We start from the raw sequence: 20,186 nt of genomic DNA, 5'->3' as shown, positions 1-20,186 counted from the left end.
GCCGCCGCGCCGGGCCCCCGCTGCCCTCCCCAAAACGGCGGCCCGGCCCCGGCCCCGGCCCCGCGCAAGAGCCACCTGTAGCGCTGCGGGCTCTGCTCACGCGTTGCTGCTGCTGCTGCTGCTGCTGCTGGAGAGGCAAGTTTTAGCATGGGAGGATGGAAAAAATATATATTGGATAACACGCTGTGCTTAATCCATAAAACAAAGCAAAACCGAGATCCATGTACACACAACAAAGCAAATGAAACAAAATTTTGAAGTCTCACAAGCTTGCTAGACCATCGAGGATCTGTGCTAAACCTTTATATAGACAAAAATGGACTTCCACCTTATAGCCCCATAAAACCATTTATGAAGATGCTCAGCAATCAGATCACTCAGAAAATGCAGGCACAGCATAAACCTGCAAACTTGGAGCAAGCTGTTGGACATCCTTGCACAGCAACAGTGGAAAGGCCTATTCGCTCATCTGCAGATCACACCGCACAGCATCCGTGGTTTTAGAAGCCATCACACACCTTAACTGTCAGGGAAAAATTCTCTTCCCACTTGACAGCAATGTATTTCTCAATAAATGTTACGGCTCTACTATCTGCGTTAAGGAACACAGTCACTGTTGTCAGCATGATTCGAAGCGAGCCTCTTTCTATCGGTAACAGTTGAGCAATAGGCCCAAGGCTGAATTTGAACTGCACAACACCTTCTTAAGAAACAACCAACCCCTAAAAACACTATTTTCTAGACCTGCACCTTCACCCGCCATTGTGGGACCTGAAGGCACAGAATAAAGTCGAAGCCCCAAACCTCTTCGATTCTCTGTAGCAAACCGAAGAGCTGGCAGTCGCAAATATGCCACAGGTGTTGCTCTCACAGAAGCAAGAAGGCTAGGAGGCAAGAAATAATCATCTTAGAGCTAAATTTAGCATTTGCGTATCTGCATCATCCTTCTTAGCTTTTTTTTTTCTTCTGTTGTCCTAGTTTACTATTCTTTCATTCAACAACGCCAGCTGAGTAGTACAAACAAATTAATCCTATTCACAAGAGAGGTCACATTTAAGGATCCAAGTATCACACACGTTTTCCCAGCACGCCCCAAAAGGGCACAGCTCTCTCTCGCCCTCTGGGCTACCTGGGGGAGCTGCATACAATACTGCCAAGCGGGCTGGAAAGTAATGGAAGTTTTCAAAAAAAAAAAAAACCCTGCTTGTTTTGAATTGCGAATTTAATAGCAAGTAAATCAGTGATCAAGCAGACCCTTTTATACGCAGCTACAAGAAGCACATCAGCTGTATTTGCAACCTGTATCAACTTCTGCCCTAGACTTGATCTAAATTAAACCTTTCATGAAGGGCCCTGAAAGTCAGTAATCTCTCCAATGACTCCTCACCACAGCCGTTGCTCAGGACAGTGGAGTTAACAAAACTGCAGCTGGGCACAAGCCCAGAGGAAATCTTGATCCCCCGAAGCTCTGAATCAGAGAGAAGATTAGGCAGCAAACAGGGAGAAGACCCATCTCTCCTCTCATTAGATCGTTATAAAATAATGCACTCGAAGATGGCAAAGTTATAAAACCCACATGCACGAACAGACACACACCTGAAATGCCCACTTTGCTTTTGCGGGATAGGAGACAGACATTTCTATCAGAATACACCCCAAAATAAAGCCATGGATGCATTGTAGGATGATTGTTGTTTGCTGCCATAACGATCGAAAAATCACGAAACTATTAAATGCCAGCATTCCTCTTCTGACGGAAAGATGCTATGATTCACAGACTAAATTAACAATAATACTGCCCTCATGTAATCTATATTAATAATGAATAAGAGATACAGATTTGATCCTAAATCCAATTCCCACTAAATTCATTAACCATCTTCCATTAACTTCAGTGGGCTTTTAGCAAATTTCTTCATTTATTTTTAGATGCCTACAAGCCCGAGTTGTGATTCAACAGAAAGCTGTCAGCTCCGTAACTAGGACTGCATGTTAATACAAACATTCTGCTTTGTCCACCCTACAAAAGAAAAACAGAAAGGTCCCTTTATGTCTGAAAAACAAGCAGCCTTGGACCACTGAGCCTTCAGACCATCTAGAAAATAAAACGCATTCTTTCACCTCAAAAATCTCAGCAGGAGACGCTCCTTTTCCAGTGAGCTTGCTACCAGCAGTCTCCACTGAGGTTCTCGCTTCAACATGCCTTCATCTGCCTGACAAGGACAGAGAGGGAGCATCACGTTTAAAGGCTGGGGTTTTGCTGTTGTTTGGGTTTTTTTTTTTTATACTATTTATGGAATAAAACAGTTTACAGAACAGCTAATGACAACACTCCTTCAAACTCCCTTTCCCCTTTCTTACTCATAGGGTTCTCTCCCCTCTTGCCTCCTCCACACCACAACATTCAAAATGGGCTTCACTTTTGTCAGACTATGTAGCTTTGACTCACTAATTCTCCCCTACAGCACTAGACAGGAGTCCAGGCATGACTATGGTGTTACTTAAAGCAAAGCCTGCAAACGGTCGCTTTAACAGAGCTCTTCAGCACCTTGTTAACAGGCACTACACAGTATTAGACATGATCTCTTCCTGCAAAAGATGCAGTTTTGCATTCCTGGTAGCAGAAGTGTGAAAGGCTGCCCCTACTCATGCAGCAGGACCCCTCATTTGTGTACAGCTGCTTTGGGTCTGGACCACGGTGGCCTAATTCGTATCTGTGTCAGCCCTGAAGTGCAGTGAGCGACATTTCGCCAGAGTCCACTTGCACGTGATATCACGCACTTAGGAAAAGCGTGCGTTTAGGGAGCACCACAGGTGCTTCCAAAAATGCATAAAGTAATACAAAAAGACTAAAGATGGGTTACTGAGAAATGAGCACAGCAAAATACAGCACAATGCTAAACAAGCAGCTCACACACATGCTTTGATCTTCAGAGGTAAATTAAGTTGAAACATATACCATAACTAAAGACTTTCAGCAAGCTTTACCTTTTGAAGGGTTTCAGTTCTTAAATGCTGTTTCTCCTATTAAATAATTTCCTCTTGTCTCAATTTAATGATGTTAAGCACTTTAAAAAGTGCTTTTCATCTTAAGTGCATATCGAGGTAAGCTGCAGCACACAATCATTTTGTCTATATGCAAGTCTGTGGTTTGGCATATTTCTATGTGCCTTTTTAAAAAAAAAAAAAGAAGAAGAAATCTTTCATTTCTTCATTTATCTTTCAAATATCTTGTCAATGTATGTTCCCTTTAGATGCCAGCATTAAAAACCCTAGACAAGCATTTCCCAAACTGGAAATACATCTTATCTTTTGACTATGTTACAAAGAGACCACACCAGAAACTGTAACACGAAACAGTAATTTCTGCCACAGCACACTTTAATCTTACACTGTATAGACAGGCTCAGATTCAATAGATTTCAGCTACATTTTTTCAACTATAAAATGTAAGACTGAAGGGGTTAAACTACCACAAATTTGTTAATTGCCCAAGAATTGACAAAAGTGACTGCATTCTACAAAACATCTGATTTCACACCTCACTTGGAATCTAAAAAATGGTCAATAAAATGACAAAATATTATGCTGCCCTAAAATTCATAAATTCAAAATTATTTGCATACTGACAGCAACCTCCACAGTATCAAACTTCCAGAAAATTGCTCAAAACTAATAATCTAAAGGGGAAATGCTGGCTGAAGTTGAAATCAAGGAATAAAACATTATTTATTCAAATAAGTAGTGATTCTTTCCTCATCTCAATAAAGATACAAGATAGACTGAAGTTCCCCCCCCCCACAGTAAACCAAAATTCTCTTATAGACTGAGGACCAAGACAAATCACATTCAGATAGTCTGATAAAGACCCCAGAAACTCCATCAACTTCCTTTTCAAGCCCAAAATGTATAGCTATCATCTTGATTTAAGGACACCAAGCCAATGAGAACTTATGGCTCAGCTCCGAAGGCCAATACGCATTCTATTTCCTGTGTGAATTCTGCAGATTCCAATGTATGTACCTCTGCTTAACCAAAGAACCTCTTGGTACCAGATATTTCTCTAACAGTTTTCTTAATTGTGTGCTTTTCCTCCCTAGTAATAAGGTTATTTGCATCCACAGTTTGGCTTGGTAGGAATTGGTTTTTAATTTTATGAAAAAGCAGAAAAAAGGGAAAGCTATGCAAGACATACTTCTAGTGAAATGAAGTGCTATATTTGTAAATCTATTTTTGCCAGATGCACAAACAGAACTAAATATTCAAAGAAAAGAACACATACACCCTACTAGGGCTCCAGAAATAACTTGACAGTATCTCTAATTGCAATACGTACAGTAGCATCATGCTGTGTATTCGGCACAGGGAACAGAAGGATGGATTTAAAAAGCAAGAAGATAACCATGTATGATCAAAAGAAAAACAAGGAGTTCTCACTGGCTCCTCTGGGGATATCCTCTTTCTCCTTTAGAAGGAACTGTAATTGCTAAGTCAACCTCAGTTGTTTTAATGAGAGAATTATGATTCTACCAGTTTTAATGAAGACAAAATAAAACTTAAGGTCGGTATCAAGTACCTGGATACAGGCCAACAGACAGGATCCACTCCTTACCTGGCTGGGAGCACTCTGCAAGGAAATACGAGCCATCTTAAAACAATCTTGATGTTTGAAGAGGGACCTCTGGCATCTCTTTTCCTGGGATCATCCACAGATGACTATCTAGCAATACAGTTGGGATTAGAGAACCTGGTCTGTGTGTATTGACTGGGTAAAGTTTCCAAGTCTCCTCACAGAGTCAAGTGAGGTTTATAACTCAGCATCTGGATGCAATTCTAGGGACTACACCACCTTAATTTAAAAATTTATACATTTGGAGTAACACCTAGTTTGGAAATTGCAGGCTTCCCTAACTTCATATCCAAGCTTAAAACAAAAAAATAAAATATTTAGCTTTAACAAAAAGTGAAAGCTCTCCTCAGTACCCTTTAAACCACCCTTGACCAAGGACTGCAAGCGAGAAAGAATCCAACAACTATGTTAGTAGCCTGCACATTTTAAATGAGGTATCTGAATCAGTTGGGAATCAGTTTTCTTGCTTTCAGAAAGCTGTACACAACTTCACTCTCTACGTACTGTTGGTATCGCCAAGATGGCAGGAGGGTAAAGTGTGGAGAAGAGTGCCATAAAGTAGCAGATGTAGAAAAGACTGGCAAAATGTTACTTTTTAAGTTTCACAACACCAAGCACGGAGCTGAAATTTGGTTTTCCCTTCTGTGAAACTTTAAATCATTTTAGATTTCACTCATAAAATGAACATTCAGCTCCATGGTTTTATCATCTGTAGCTTTAATGTGCACTGCTTTTCTTGAAGCCAAGGAGAATATCTTGAAGTAAAAACCACTTGCACTAAAAATTGATCCCACTTGTTCACCTAACTCCACAGCAGCGGATTTTCTGACTATGTACTCTGAAATTATATGGAGAGAAGAGGAAAGTCAGTCACTGGAGCATTTCTAGTTACACCTACCATAACAAAAGAAACACAGCAAGTATAGGAAGTGGTTTGGCACAGTGACACAACATGCATTTGGAAAGTGCAAGTTCTCTATATTAAATAGCATCTCTGATCCACAGAGGGCCACAGAGGCACAGACAGACAGGCCAGGAGGGACTCTGGGACAGTGGCATGCACACACACCAGCTTGCAGAGCACGCGGTGGGACTTCATCCTCAAATGAAAAAATCAGAAGACTTAACCTGTAACTGAGAAGGGTCTTTTATTGCCTATTGCCTTTTTTTTTTTTTTTTTTTTTTAACTCTTACTATTTTCTGACGATTTCCTGAAAAGTCACATGGCTGTAACCAAGTCGCATGAAGTGCAAGCACTACATCTTGCTGCCTGGTGCTAATTGCAGAAGGGGTGGGGGGAAGTGGGGGACCTTAAATCCTTCCATTTCCCCTATCCTCAGCCCCCTGTAAAGTCTAGGTCTGTCATGCATTTTTTACTGCTAATCCCTTCCTTCCTCTTTTTCCTACACCTCCTCCCCTTTTTCTAATTGTTCCCTGTGAAACACCTTGAATCAGCTAATAATTTAGTCACACTCTCTCTCTCTCTCAAAAAAAAAAAAAAAACTATTGGTTTGGCATAACAGCTGGCCTGCTCTTTTAACCGAATACTGTTTTTCCTTTGATGGCCACTCTTTAACACTTGAAATTAAGCCCACATTTCACATGAAAGTATATCACATCAGAAGCCAAATCAGCGCTTCTAGGAACAAAGCTGAAATCCCCTGCAACTAAAAAGCATGACCCTATGGTCTTCAGGAACTTCTGAATGAGGTTCCAAACTCCAACTTCTCCAGAAATGACTGAAAACAGTCAACGATGGTCAAAGGAAAAATAAATAAATAAATAAAGAGGGGGGAAAAAAACATAAGATCACAGTACCACAACGGAGCATGGGGGAAGCGGACTCCAATCTTCCAGGAAGGGTGATGAAGGTAAACCATTGCTCTGCTTGTGAGACAGCAGATCACTTATTACCACTGCATTAGGCAGAACCATTTTAAAGGCCATTCAACTAAATAACAATAAACCCACATCACCACCACTCACTTACATGTGTACTAGAATAAAGCAGACCTAACTTAGAGGTTTGTATTTTATGATAAATTAACTTTGGCCTCATGATGGCACAGATACCARTTAAAACTTTTCCTGCAACTTGTGCATATATAAATACCTCTCTTCTGTGCAGACGCTCTGAAGACAGTAAGGTGTGAGCTCAGATGCCACCTTCCTTCCTCAACAGAGACGCTAATACAGCAGATCTCTCTCCTTTATCCAGTTGTCTATTACACTTCTACAATTTCAGGATCTTTGCAACCACTGGCAAACGACTATTATACACTATCAATGAACAACCAGCTTGATCTCCTAATGGAGATGCTTTGTAGGAAATAAAGGGTATATTCAGAGTTGGAAAGGATCCTTAATGGAGAAGTGTTATTTTAAACTCTTCTCTGCAATTTCTTCTTATCCTCCTTACAAATACTTCATTAGGAAAAACTATCGCAGAACACTCATTTAAAACAGGTCTTCATTTCTTAAAGTCTTAAGCTCAAGCACGTATGTTCCAACCACAGGATGCACCTCAATAGCAGTAAGCCATGCCAGAGCAGGCATTGGCTAGTTGCTGTGAAATTCCCAGCCATTATGAAGAAAAAATTCCTCTAACTTGTGTTTCAGAATATCCCCTGAACTGCGCAGCAAGAGCTTACCAGTTCAGCAAGACACACATGGTAGTGTGCTGCTGTGGTTCCTCCAATGCAAGGAGATAACAGTTCACATCGAGCCTCCAGAAACATGTCCACCTCCTTCTCCTTGCTGGGCCACAAAATCTTAAAGCCCTATCACTGCCTTTAAAAGAGTTTTAATGAAAATGCTTCAAATTAACTCCATCTCCTGACTCTAATGCGTGCCCAAGTTTATAATAGCATGTTTGTTCAAGTCACACTAATTGTGCCTGAATGTGTCCTTTATCATATTTTGAAAACTTCTTAGAAAAAAATTTGAGAAAATTCGAGACCTGCTATTCCATCCAAGCAAAAGTACACTTAAACAGGCCAAATTTATTTTTATTCATTCAGTATTAAAAGGTATTTTTATACCTGAACAGAAGTTTTCATTAACAGGAAACAAAGACCAGGTGGCTCCACCCAGCCAGGAGGCTTTGGGGGAATTTCCAGCAGCCTGGTTTACCAGAGTTATTGCACAGCACAGTGCACCCCAAGGTCTTGCTGCTTTTATCCAGGCATTTGCTGAACGATGCCTTTTTCCTGCTCAGCCAGTGCTTTTGTTTTTCCTTCCTGGGGAAATGAGGGTATGAGGGGAATCTGCTGTCTGCCCATGCTTCAGCTCAGTAGGGTGTTGAGAAACAGGTGGCTACAGCTACACTCTTGGGTAGGAAAGTACTCCCAGGTTTCTTAATCTGGGCACAGTTTAAGTGACTTAAGTACACAAATCCCGCTGACTCACGATTGCAAAAATCCCAGTGGAGTATCTCCCATTTAAAACATTTGAGCTTTCTTCACATGAGGAAGAAACTGTAAAGCAATACTGATTAGAAATAGAATGCAAAACACTTAGTGCAGTTTATAAGACTATAAAAGGAGAAGTGCTGAAAGAATTACCTAAAGATATCTAGATATATAGATATATATTTTTAAGATCTGACTTGACTTTTCATTATGGCTTTAAAGACATATTACCCACTTTAACACAACACTTCTTCCTGCAGTCCTGCCACACTGCACACCAAAGAACAGTGGGAGCAGAGATGTGCCAGCTCAGCAAATTTTGAACACGTCCCCAGAGCACCTTCTAGCCCGGAGACTGCAGACGGCTGGCACAGGTCCACACCAGCTAGAGAAAGCCCATATCCCAAAGTCCTTGCTCTCCTCCAAGCAGGATTCGGCCCTCTCTAGCGCTCCACTCCTTTGACTAAAGGAGCCTTGGGCAGCAAAGCATACCGGGTCAGAGGGTCCCCATTTTCCACAGCACCGAATCTTGCTTACGAACAGCAAGTAGTTTGAGATCGCAGCATCTGGGGTGGCCATGCTGGACAGACAGCACTGATATTTAGCTACCCTTGAGCCAGGCATTCTGCAAACAGCAGAAGATACACCCTTAATGTTTTAATATGCAACTTGCGAAGGAAAAATTACAGTGTATTATTTCATTTCTATTCAATGTCTGGGTAATCATCTGTAGAGCACACAGAGCTGGCTAAATTTATGAATGGCGCCCTGTTTATGAAGCAGTCTGAACCATTCCCTTGTACTGCTGGTTTCTGATGAATATCCACCTAAAATACATTTCATGAGCTATTCCAAGAGTCTTTCATACACAACGAAGTTTGAACTTGCATAGTACCTACTGGGTCAGTCACACAACACTTCTCGAAAACTATTATCTCATCATCCAGAAACCGCTGCCTATAAGAAAACACTTCGAGTCTTGATGGCTAAAAAAACCCTAAAAAACAAAAAAACCACCACACACCAGCCAGAAGTCCCAGCCGAGTAACACATTTAGTAATGCATAGGAGTCCAAAACAGCTCCCAGGTACGTTTCCTCATTCTCCAGTGGGGTGTTAGCTTGGGTGCCCAATGGCAACTACTTTCAGCATCCCCGCGGCGAGCAGCCACACCACTGTAAAATTAAAAACACCAGAAAACCTCTGCAACAATATAGCATTTAAAGCGCTGCCTGCAGCTTCACCAGGGGACTAGGATCACAGCACAGGGCCAAGTCTCCTCTCCTCAAAACCTCCCATCTGCAGAGGCTCCGGTTAGGTGCTGGGCAGGGGAATTCCCCTCCGAGTCTTCCCCAGCGCTAAGCACCCAAGGCCTAGGGCAGCTAGATGGTAAGAGCAGTCAGCGGTTCAAGTACAAGCAATCATGACAGCTATAAACAAAAACACTCGTAGGGGAATGTTTAAGTCACATGGCCGCACCGATGCTACTGAGATAGGCCCTGGTGTTTAATTAATTTGCCCAAACCTGTTTCTCAGCCCCACTTCTGAAGGCCTCAGCATTTTAAAACAAGCTGTTGGGAAACTGAAGGGGGGGAGAAAAGAACCATAAAGGCAATTCAGAGCTTGGGAGGGAAATTACTTACATGGACAGACTGAAAGATGTCAGGCTTGCAAGGTTTACCAAATTTCTGGTTTCTGATTTAACTAGAGTGAACAATTGCCTTTAAAAGGAGAAAATACTAGGTTTAAGTAGCTGTCAGGCTTTGTTTTCATTTTCCATATTAGAGTGTATCTACTTATGATTTGTCTAATGATGAATTAAAGTCTGCCTCCTCCAAAAAAATCACTAAGAAGGAAAATCCACTATTTTCATGGGCTAGTCCAACTCTTGATATCTTCAAAAAGACACTGGATGCCCTTCCCTATGGCACGTTTTAACAAGCCTGAGTAACTGGACTCAGAATAGGTATAAACTAAACATAATTGCCCAAGACAGAAATATTTGTCCTTGCCTTCAGTACCATTTGTGTATTTTAACCAACTACAACCCACTTTAACCATCCCAGGAGCTGGCACTTGCAGCCAGCGCTGCCTTAACCAACGGCATGTGCCGATGCTCAGGAGCGAATCCCAGGCACCAGATCTCAGGTGAACGCAGCTGCCTTTCCACGGTCTTGACTATGAGAGAAGAAGTAGGAGCTCATTCACACCAATGCCACCGCTACTTCCAGCTGTCTAGCACCGGCTGGGTCCCCAAGAACATACAGGTATTTTTCAGGTCACTTTTCAAAGGCACCATAGAGGAGCCCGAGTACCTAAACTCTAGGTCTTGGACTCCATTCRGGCAGCCAAGCATCTAAAATTTTGCGTGTAGTTAACCTGGAGAAAGTCAAATGCTTCTTTGGATTCAGTAGGATTAGTCTGGGGAAAAAAATAACAACGGCCATATGCTGTATTAGCCAAGGACAGCAGCAAATGAGGTGAAGGGTTTCTCCTCAGTTTACAACCCACGGTGACATGACAATCATCCCATCCTAATTCATAGGGAAGCACCTACAGTAAAACCAAGGTCTTTTCAAGAGAAACCTAAAGCAAACAAAAACAAATGAGAAGTAAACAGGAAGTAGCTGGTTGAAAAAGAGAATATAGAGAAAACATGTGAATCCTCTTCATAAAATGACAGGTGCAGTTTTTGTAGCTGAGGTGTCGTATCTAATAGGGCTACATGTATCAGTAAAAAACAATTAATAGCAAGCTATCTTTCAATGTGCAGAAAGGTTAAATAAAATCCCACATCCTCTCTACTTCATCATACGTTTTTCATTATATATCTTGTGGAATATATTGGTTCATGATAAGAAACAATCTTCTCACTACTACATTCCTTGTTTGGTTATACATGACGACACAGGACATTGCAGAACACATACGCTACTCAGGTATAAAATGCTTGCTATCTTTCATATATTTCAATTGCAATTACGATAACCATAACCCTGGTTCCTCATTAGAGTGCTCAGATGAATGTGTTTAGTATAACATTTAATATTCACTGGAAAGTTCAAGCATTTTATCAAAAATTGTTGACTGAAGAGAATTAAAAATAATTTTCATTTTGTAAGTCTTCCAATGTATAGCTTATATTATTTTTAAAAGCAGCATTCATAGAGGAAAGTTATTCTTCACAGGCATTACTACAAGCGTAGCGTGAAAACAGTATCAATACCTTAATTACTATTTGTGAGAATTTATGGAACAAGGTTTCTTGACTTTATGGGTGTAGCAAAGCAAATGCAGCAGTTCAGAGATTTGAAGTCTTCAAAAGCAATTAATTCCTTATCATTTACCCCTCATTACACCATCAACACAATGCCTAAGAGAGAAATGTTTCTGCATAAAAAGCAGGAAAACAACTCTTACTTAGATTGAGGGTGTAAGGGAGAAAAGAGTTGGCAAAACCTGTCTCCTGAATTATCTTAGTAGGAAAATACCACATTTCACAGGATCTCTTAAAGAATCCTAAGAGGAAACAGGGGATACTCTGTTACCATGTTTGCTCCCACAGAAGGGTATTTGCCTTTTGAACACAAAACAATAACTACACATGAAGAAGTCAAGGCATGTTTTCCACTGTCATATTTTAACTCAGCTCTGTAATTTTTTTCCATGTTCATCAAGTTATTAGATATTTCTTTTAAACATTAGAAAGGAGCCAAATCAAAATAAAACATACATTTCATATTTCACTGTTTATATGGAAAATGAGATGAATAAACATCGCAACTTGCACTAAGCTGCATTTCAAGGCCTTTCCAAACACACTTAATAACAGTGATGTACTCAACTTTTCTTTAAATGGATGAAAAAGATGGAAGACAGTATTATATCCTGTTGCTTTTTATGTATGGAAAAAATATTTGAATGAATACAAAGTTGTTACCAAATATTTTAGAGGCTCCAAGTTCTGTTAAAATTCTCAGTTTTGGTGTAGAGTTACCTCCCTTAAAATTCGGAATAACAGGAACAACAGTTTTTGAAAAGAGTAAAGAAAAACACTTCAGTGGTAAACAGTTTATAATGGGGGTTATTTTAAATATTGCATTAAAGGTTTAACAGGTGTAGGTTTCAATGAATAAACAAACCAGTACTTGTCTCTGAACCAGTATTATATTCCAAGTTTGAAATGGTTTTAACAAGTACCTTAAGAGAAAGATTTAAGTAGCTGCTCAAAGCAAAATGTTTAGAATCCCCCCAAAGAGGCAAACAAACAAAAAGCCACCCAGAAAAGTAAGTCAAGTACTTAAAAATTAAAGGTTTATAAGTACCTCTTTAGGTGCTATTCCAGTTCCAAGAATAACACTTTCATGGTTATTCCTGCCAGAGCCTCGCTCCTGGAGAAACGTCACTGTCATTGATATATCTATTCAGTACCTGCTGACTCGTTGCCCCAGACCGYGAGCCTGAAGAAATACCCTGCGATCCTCGGCAGCAGCACGACGAGCATTAGCGTGCCACTACCAACCGTGAGGCCTGAGCGCTGCAGCACTTTCCAGCATCGCAAAGCCTTGCCTGCTAAAGATTCCCCCTCACTCCCATTCATAGTTTGCAGAGTTTGACAGCAGTTGGTCACGACCAACACAAACAAGAAGGACAAACACTGACGACACTACAGCTCTCGAGATCACATGATGCTCTGCTACATAAAGCATCAGGAGAGATTAAAAACTTTATGATTAGGTTTTCAAGTCTCAGAAGCAAACGCGACATCTTCTTTCAACAGTGCCAACACTGCCAACTCTAAAGCTAATTCAGCTTGCTCCTGCTTTTGGTGAAGCATATGATAATTGCTATAGGTAGTTGATTCTGCTTAAAAACAGACAGCTGAGTTGTGCCACTTCTCAAATCAAAGATCTGACACTTAATGGCAACAGTTATTAGATACAAAACTGACAGTACTGGGTACGCCAAGAAGTATTTTGCACAGGTAAATCTTATCYCTGACTGCTACTGTCACAAGAAGCAGTGGTGAGAGTTTCAAAGTCATCAGATCCATCTCTCAGCACATCTTCCACAGGTGAGACTGAGGTGACAACATCCTCTGCACTCATTTGTTCTCATAAATCATGTATCAATTCAAAATTCAAGACAAATATTTTATGTTCTTCCTCATAGAAACACATAACACCATAAGAAATTTTTAGTACCTTACAGTATATATGTATCACCAACCTACCTGCATAGGTGCCATTATCCTGCACTGATTTACTGTAAACACATCATGCTTTCCTCTGTCACGGAGAACCCTTTCAGTGAAAACAGAGGTTCACTACTTACAGCATATTGCAGATAAGTGAATGAACAAGATTCCCCTTCCTGGTGTGTACATGGGCTAGACAGCCAGCGATTACCTCTCATCTTGGAAGCAGCAGGCTAACTATAAGCATGTTTGCAAGATCCCCTGTGCTACAGGGCAGTGTGTGTAGCAGGGCGCTGTTCTTACACACTTCCATCAGACCAAGACCACAAAAATTCAGAGACAAAGAAATAAAACCTAGTAAATATTACTTGGGCTTACCTCTACTTACTACCTTACTCCTGAAGTGGTATCAAATATGTTTCCTCAAGCACATTTTTCTTATATGACTATAAAGAAAAGAAACAAAATGGTAGGCCAAACAAGTTGGCTTGGAGCACAGCCATCTATTATTTAGCTGTATTTCTGTTGCATCTTGCTCAGGTACTTACAAGGTGACTCAGCTGGCAAGAGATCCAGGCTCTGTATGATGGAAAGCAAAGCAGTCTGGCTTTTTTTGAGGGGGGTGATGGTAAAACCACTCTACCTATTCAAACCAGCAAATCTAACATCACAAAAAGGGAATACTGTAATTAAGAGACAGAAAGCAAGCAAAGATAACACATTATTCTTTGGGGGCAGAAGGTTACCTCCCCATTGGCAGAGCCAAGAGAGAATTCAGATGAATTCAGCTGGGCATCAGATCAGCTGCGAAGCAGTGTGGAATATTTCTAACTGCTCTTCACAGAGCCTGGTAAGCCTTGCTTGGGAGGACAGAGCATCATATTGCTTTTAGAGCATCCATAAGGAGATTTGAACAAGTTACACTTTATTATAATTTTTTTCCTCATTCTATCAAGTCCACTTCCCTCAACATAGCATAGAAATAGGCAGTCATGGATCATTTGAGCCTTCTCCTCTCATTCTTACAAGAAAGCCACTGAAGTGGGATCATGTGGATCACAGAGCAGCTGCACTCCAGTATCTTGATCCTTGGAGAAAAGGGAGACGTATACCAGCCCTACGAGACCGACACTGGTTCTGAAAGCAGATCTGCTCTTAAAAGCTTCAAATGGAAACTAACATCATGCAACTACATAAAGAGAAAGAGGATGAGATGATTAGTAAAAGGAAGGGGACTTTCAGAAAGCCTTCAAGGAATAGGAAGCTAGAAACAAAGAGATCAACAACTGTTAGAGTGGGTGTGTTTGACCCAGTATTACTGAATGACTTGAATATTCAAAATAAAATATTACTCATGGTTCTTGCTTATTTTAAAGAGCTGAAACTTTAAGCTGGCTACAGAAATGTTCAAAACTGATTCCAGAAAGCTCTACTAAGAGAGAAGTGTCATCCTTACAAACCCTTTCCTAGTCAGAGACCTAGTACAAGAATAATCCCTAGGGAATCCCATTGGTAACATCATTTTATATCATTTATCCTACAACTTCTCATGGCAATTCTGTAAACTATGTGGCTGACCCATAGGATTGCCATCACTAGCAGTCAATCTCAGGCAAGCCTATACCCCACGGGAGTGTGGCAACCGGCCTGAAGGCTTCAGACTTTAAGTTGCCTCTCTCCCAACTCTAACATCCTTTTTGCCAGCTCTGTGTTGTCTATATTCCCCTCTAAAACTGCATTGTCTCTTTAATAATCAATAATTTTTCTCCATAACTATTGTATAAACAGTACAAGCACTGGTCACAAGCATTTTCCAGGGTGCCTAAAACAATGAATAAGCATTAAAAGGATGTTGGGGTGGGAAAGGGATGAAAGCAGCTAAGGACATTAAAATCACACTTGGGCAGTCTTTGCTTTCTCCTTTCCTGCTCCAAAATGCTCCCTGAACAGGAGCTCCCTCGTATTAGGTGCTACGTCAAGACGATTGAAAACAAGGTCCAGTAAGTCGTGCACATCTGACCTATTACCTTACTTAACTCCAGCACCGCTCTGACCCAAATATGAATTTTCTTTATACCCAGAAGAGCCATAAATCTTAGACTATATGGAAGAAAAAAACATTTTTAAGAGAGACAAAGATCTATGCACTGAAATTAATTTTTGAAAGAAACAAAAAAGCACTGCCTATCAACTCAAGTCCATGCACATATATAAAAAGATCCTGTAAAAATCAGTTTTTTCCAGCATCCTCCTCAAGAGCTTACACTAAAATCACTGTAATCTGCTCTGCTTATTAACGTAAGTCATGTTAAAGTCAGCATGGAAAAGAAAGGTGAATATACATGTATATATACACATATACACACACACACACATATATATATACACATGCATGCGTGATGCAGGACTACTGAATATATTCAGCTGCATCACTGCAGTGACGCAAGGTCGCTGCTGGGCTCCCAAAGAGGACCCACAGGTAGCCCCCATCTCAGATAATACTATGTGCCTTCCCCATGCTTCAGTTCCAGCTCTGGCAACTTCCTTACTGCAAGGCAGCAATTGCCGACTTCATTTGATGTTAATTCACCAGTTACACTAAATAAAATGGTTTCTATACCACTGATCTAAAAGCACATTTTTGTAATTCCAACCCACCACTTTTTTATTCAGCAGTTCTGTGCCCTAGAGGACACTTATCAGCTCCATCTATCACCTTCATGGAAAACAGTGAAGGACTGAGAAATGTTTGGCAGTTACCAGATTGAGACCAAATTAAAACATAACCACTTCAGAGACAGCTACTCCAGTAACTGTGCAATTTTTCCTGCAAGCATTTCCATAAATTTGCCAATTCTGGTTACAATGTGCTCCAGTAATTAAAAATATTGCTCAGTTATGTGTAGGTCAACAATTTACAGGTAATAGAAACCACAAAGGAATCTTAAATCAAGGATTAAGCAAGTGAAGGAACATTTTTACTGCTTTGAAAAATAGCCTCTAGCTGTAACTGAAAAATGCCTGAAGTACAAGGATCTTCTTTCTTCTCCTGTCACATTCAAGAATTCAGCACCAGGCTATGCTTTCCTTCCTTTGTCCTGAACCATTCTGGCTGTTATATAAAGTGACAGATTGTGCACAGATGAATTATCACTGTGGGTACACTAGAATGTCAGATATGGGTAAGTTTTAGCATTTAATGAAACAAAAAACAACAAGATTTCATGCGTGATAGCATCAGGGTACCTAGTGTTTTTAATTTTTCCCCCCTCCATGGCTCTTATGCCCAAAGGGGAGGAGGGAGAGTATTTTAAGATACTTAACTTGCTGTACTCCTTGACAGTTTTGCATTAAGAAAAATAATAATAATACAACAACCCCAGTTTGAATTTAACCTGCTAAGTGAATGAAGCTGGCATTCAGCCAACAAAATTTACTGTTTATGTCAGTCTGAATGAAGTCCAGCACTTGGGCATTAACTCCAGAGTGTGTCACACATCACTGAGTGAGCTGCAGTACCCTGCTGGAGTAAATGCTTAGCAGGGTCACTTTCCAGGTACCAGAGTACTTCAAAGACAGCTTCTTGAAGAATCCAGCAAGCCAGTCTTTAGACCACAGACTTAATGAGGTTCAAGCCCTATGGTAAAAGTGTCAATTTTGATGCTGAAGTGACAAACTAGGAATGAATTTAAAATTCTGACGTGAATACCAGTGCTTGACAACGCAGAGCGTATACCGAACAAAACATTCGAGCTCTTCTGGAAGTTTTAAAATTACAAATATACAATCCTTAACATATTTAAGGGTTAAAAAATTATTAAAACAGTGGTCTGGGATTGATATAAGCCACCAGTACTTAGAATCTCAACGTTTATTTTGTGATTATAGCATGGTCTCCAAAGACTACTACTCGAAGGGGTGGGAAGGAGCAAATACACATTTATATGAAGCTGCAGTGCTGATTGTTATGGGAGATGCCCCAGATAACATTTGCATCCTAATTTATGTATCCTTTTTATGCTTTTCTTATTATTAATTTTAACCTTTATGGTGTACTTCAGCATAGAGTGCTTCACAAGGCTGGTAGTCAGAGATGGCAGCACACAAATTTCACTTCAGAAAAATATTCATTAGAAGTCAGTGGTGGAGCATGCTGGATAATCAAAAGGAAAGCTGACAAAGAAAAAAGTGAACACACACTGACAAGTATGCACATGTCAAGCCCGGGAAGTGCTCCATTCTCAAATACTAGCAGCAGAAGTCACTGCTGCACCTTTGCTATCCTTGTATTTTGAGCCAATGTTATGAAGTACAGTTACCTAAGATAGCTTTATTTCAGTCCATCAAGATCAACTCAAAAGAGGGGAAAAAAAAAATCTTAGCTGTTAGTGCCCCAGCTGGGTGACTTAGGAATATTCCTTTAAATCCTTTATAATCATCACCAAGCAATATATAAGGTAAAAACATGTTCAGTTAAACAAAGATAAAATGAAAATTTCATTTTCAACATTTAAAATTTCACACAGTTAACCTGCTATATACTCATTTTATATTTTCATCTTGGCACTATTACAGATACTGTCAAAATGCAAATTCTCCCTCTACAGATTCTGTGGAAGATAAAGAAATGTGCAAGAATTACATCTGTTACAAGCTCAGAAAAACCCAACCAGCCTGCAGGATCCATCCCTAATCGCAGCCAGAAGCAGAGGCCCAGGGGAGATTAAAAATAAGTAAACAAATAAATGAGGCAGGCAGACAAATGCAACTTCCCCGCAATATCCTCCTACCTGTCAGCAACATGCAGCTTACGGAGTTCCTGCACAAGAAGAGATTTCTTTGAGTTTAATAACTCTTGAGAGATTTCCCCCTTTTCACCGAGAAGAATTGGTCTAATTTTTTTTCTCTTTTACAGAAATTCACATCACATAATTCTGAGTCTTAGTAAAACTCTGGTTGGTAAATTCTGAGTTAATTATCCAGGGAAGAGACAGCTTTCAAACAACCAAATATGAAGCATCATCAGCCTTGGTTGCTAAAGAAGTAGGAATTTGAATCTCTAGGGCAGATCTGATTTAAGAGTACATGTTAGAAGCTTTTGGAAGACACCACAAACGTGACAGAAGAGCTACAGGGAGGTAACCCACACAGACAGCCACCGCGAGTGCCTGCACACGGGTGGTTTACATTCCACCAAGGGAAGTCACCGAGCTTGTATCATTAAAACCATGCTGAAGAAGAAAATGCCTCCAAGTTTATCCAAACCATGGAACTATGTTAATATCAGGAGAAAAAAAAAATGTTGAAAATTTTGAGTAAATCCCCTCCCCCTCCCATGGGGGGAGGTGATTAAGAGCACTAGGACTGAAGATGCATTGCCAATTAGTATATTTACTGATTAGCACCACTTGCACTGCAGAGTTCAGTTGCAAGCTGAAAATCAGGTGAAGTCACTAGAAGAAGCAGCTGCTTCTAGGTTAGACATCTTTACCCTTGCTATGCTATGCTATTCTAAAGGAAGTTTGCTTGTCCTTTGCTACAGAATCTAGGAAATCCAAAGGAGCAGAAGCTCTGCTTAACGAGGAGCCTGATTAACTTGGACTGACACAGCACAGCAACAGCAGCTCAGCAGTTTTTGCTGCAAGGGATTGTCAACTTATCTTGCGTGTTTCATCAGCTGAATACAAAACGAATAATGTAGAATTTATGGATATTTGGCTAGAGTGGAGGGGAAGGAAAACTCCACCACACGCATGTATACATTTGGATTTTTTAACCCACGGATGTAAGAAAACTCTAGAGCACTTATGAAGTTGCCAGTCATGTAATCTATGAAACGGAGCCTCACAGGGTAGGTTAATTCCAACAGACAAAGATGACATGAAGCCCTTCTGTTCAGCCTTGCAAGTCTTTTGGTTCAGCAGAGACAGCTTCTTGACCTTTGAAGGACCAGTGGTTGCACCTCAACATCCCAAACCTGCACAGGACAATTCTAAAACTATTTGATGTCCTGCCCAAACAACCACATTTTGAGCTGCATTACCAGATGTGAGCTAACAGCAACCAATTACAGCTACTCTTGGATTCCACTCCTCAGTAATACAGGAACTTTATGAGACTGAATTATAGCTGACATTGCTTGGGCAGTCAATGATATCCTCCTTAAAGGAGCAAGATACAAAGGTTTACAACACTGTGGCTCTAATCATTATCAATGATGGAGTTTTCAGCTCTACAGCTCTCTTTTTCCCAGATTTTTACTTTCTTTCAGATTCCAGAAAGCAGTCTACAACTCCCAATCATACACTCAAGCAGCTGTTCAGCTCAAAAAGCTGTGGACTCTGTGAGGCTAGCATCATACCTGCAACATGCTAACCTGTCTTAAAAAGGAGGCAAGTAGATAGAATAATGCATCGCCACCTCTGAGACACTACCTAAGCACAGACTCCTGCAAGAGAAACCCCTCTTTGATATTGTGAGCACAGCAGGTGTAATATGCCCTTCAATATTCCCAAGCAAGCTGCTGAGATCAGAGAGACTGAAATTTCTCTGCCATTTTGACAGGCCAGTGGTCTCCCCACAAAATTTCACCATCTTGATTCTGTCTTCTTCATATAGGCCAGAGGCTCTGCAAGGCAAGATCTAGCTAAAAATGATTCTGTGATGTTTAGAATGAAGTCCTACTTTTTTCTGGTACCTCCAGGAGCCTAATACTATAAGTGACAAGGCCACATCCCCAGGCCGGAGCAGTCAGCTTCCGGATAAACATGACTGTAGGTATTGCAGCAGGAATTATCATTAAGAGCACACAGCACAATGAAAGCGCTCTGCATGTAGGAGGAGGAAGGGTGTAACTTGCTGCTGAAGCCGAACCTCCAAGTCGGACTATTTTGCACAAAATCTGTACTTATATAAAACAACAACTTTCATGGTTCTATGAACCTTACTAA

The 20,186-nt window shown here is 40.6% G+C and overlaps 1 protein-coding gene across 1 annotated transcript in view; it reads right to left on the bottom strand.

Annotated features, from left to right (window-relative positions):
* Window positions 1–20,186, bottom strand: part of TSC22D1 (TSC22 domain family member 1) — a 96,715-nt gene that overhangs the window by 3,800 nt on the left and 72,729 nt on the right. The window lies entirely within an intron of this gene.

This window comes from Apteryx rowi, unplaced genomic scaffold (genome assembly GCF_003343035.1).
Source record: "Apteryx rowi isolate R43461 unplaced genomic scaffold, aptRow1 scaffold_949, whole genome shotgun sequence".
Taxonomy (NCBI): Eukaryota; Metazoa; Chordata; class Aves; order Apterygiformes; family Apterygidae; genus Apteryx; species Apteryx rowi.
The sequence above is the reverse complement of the archived record's forward strand: the minus strand, read 5'-3'. Positions and strand labels throughout refer to the sequence as shown.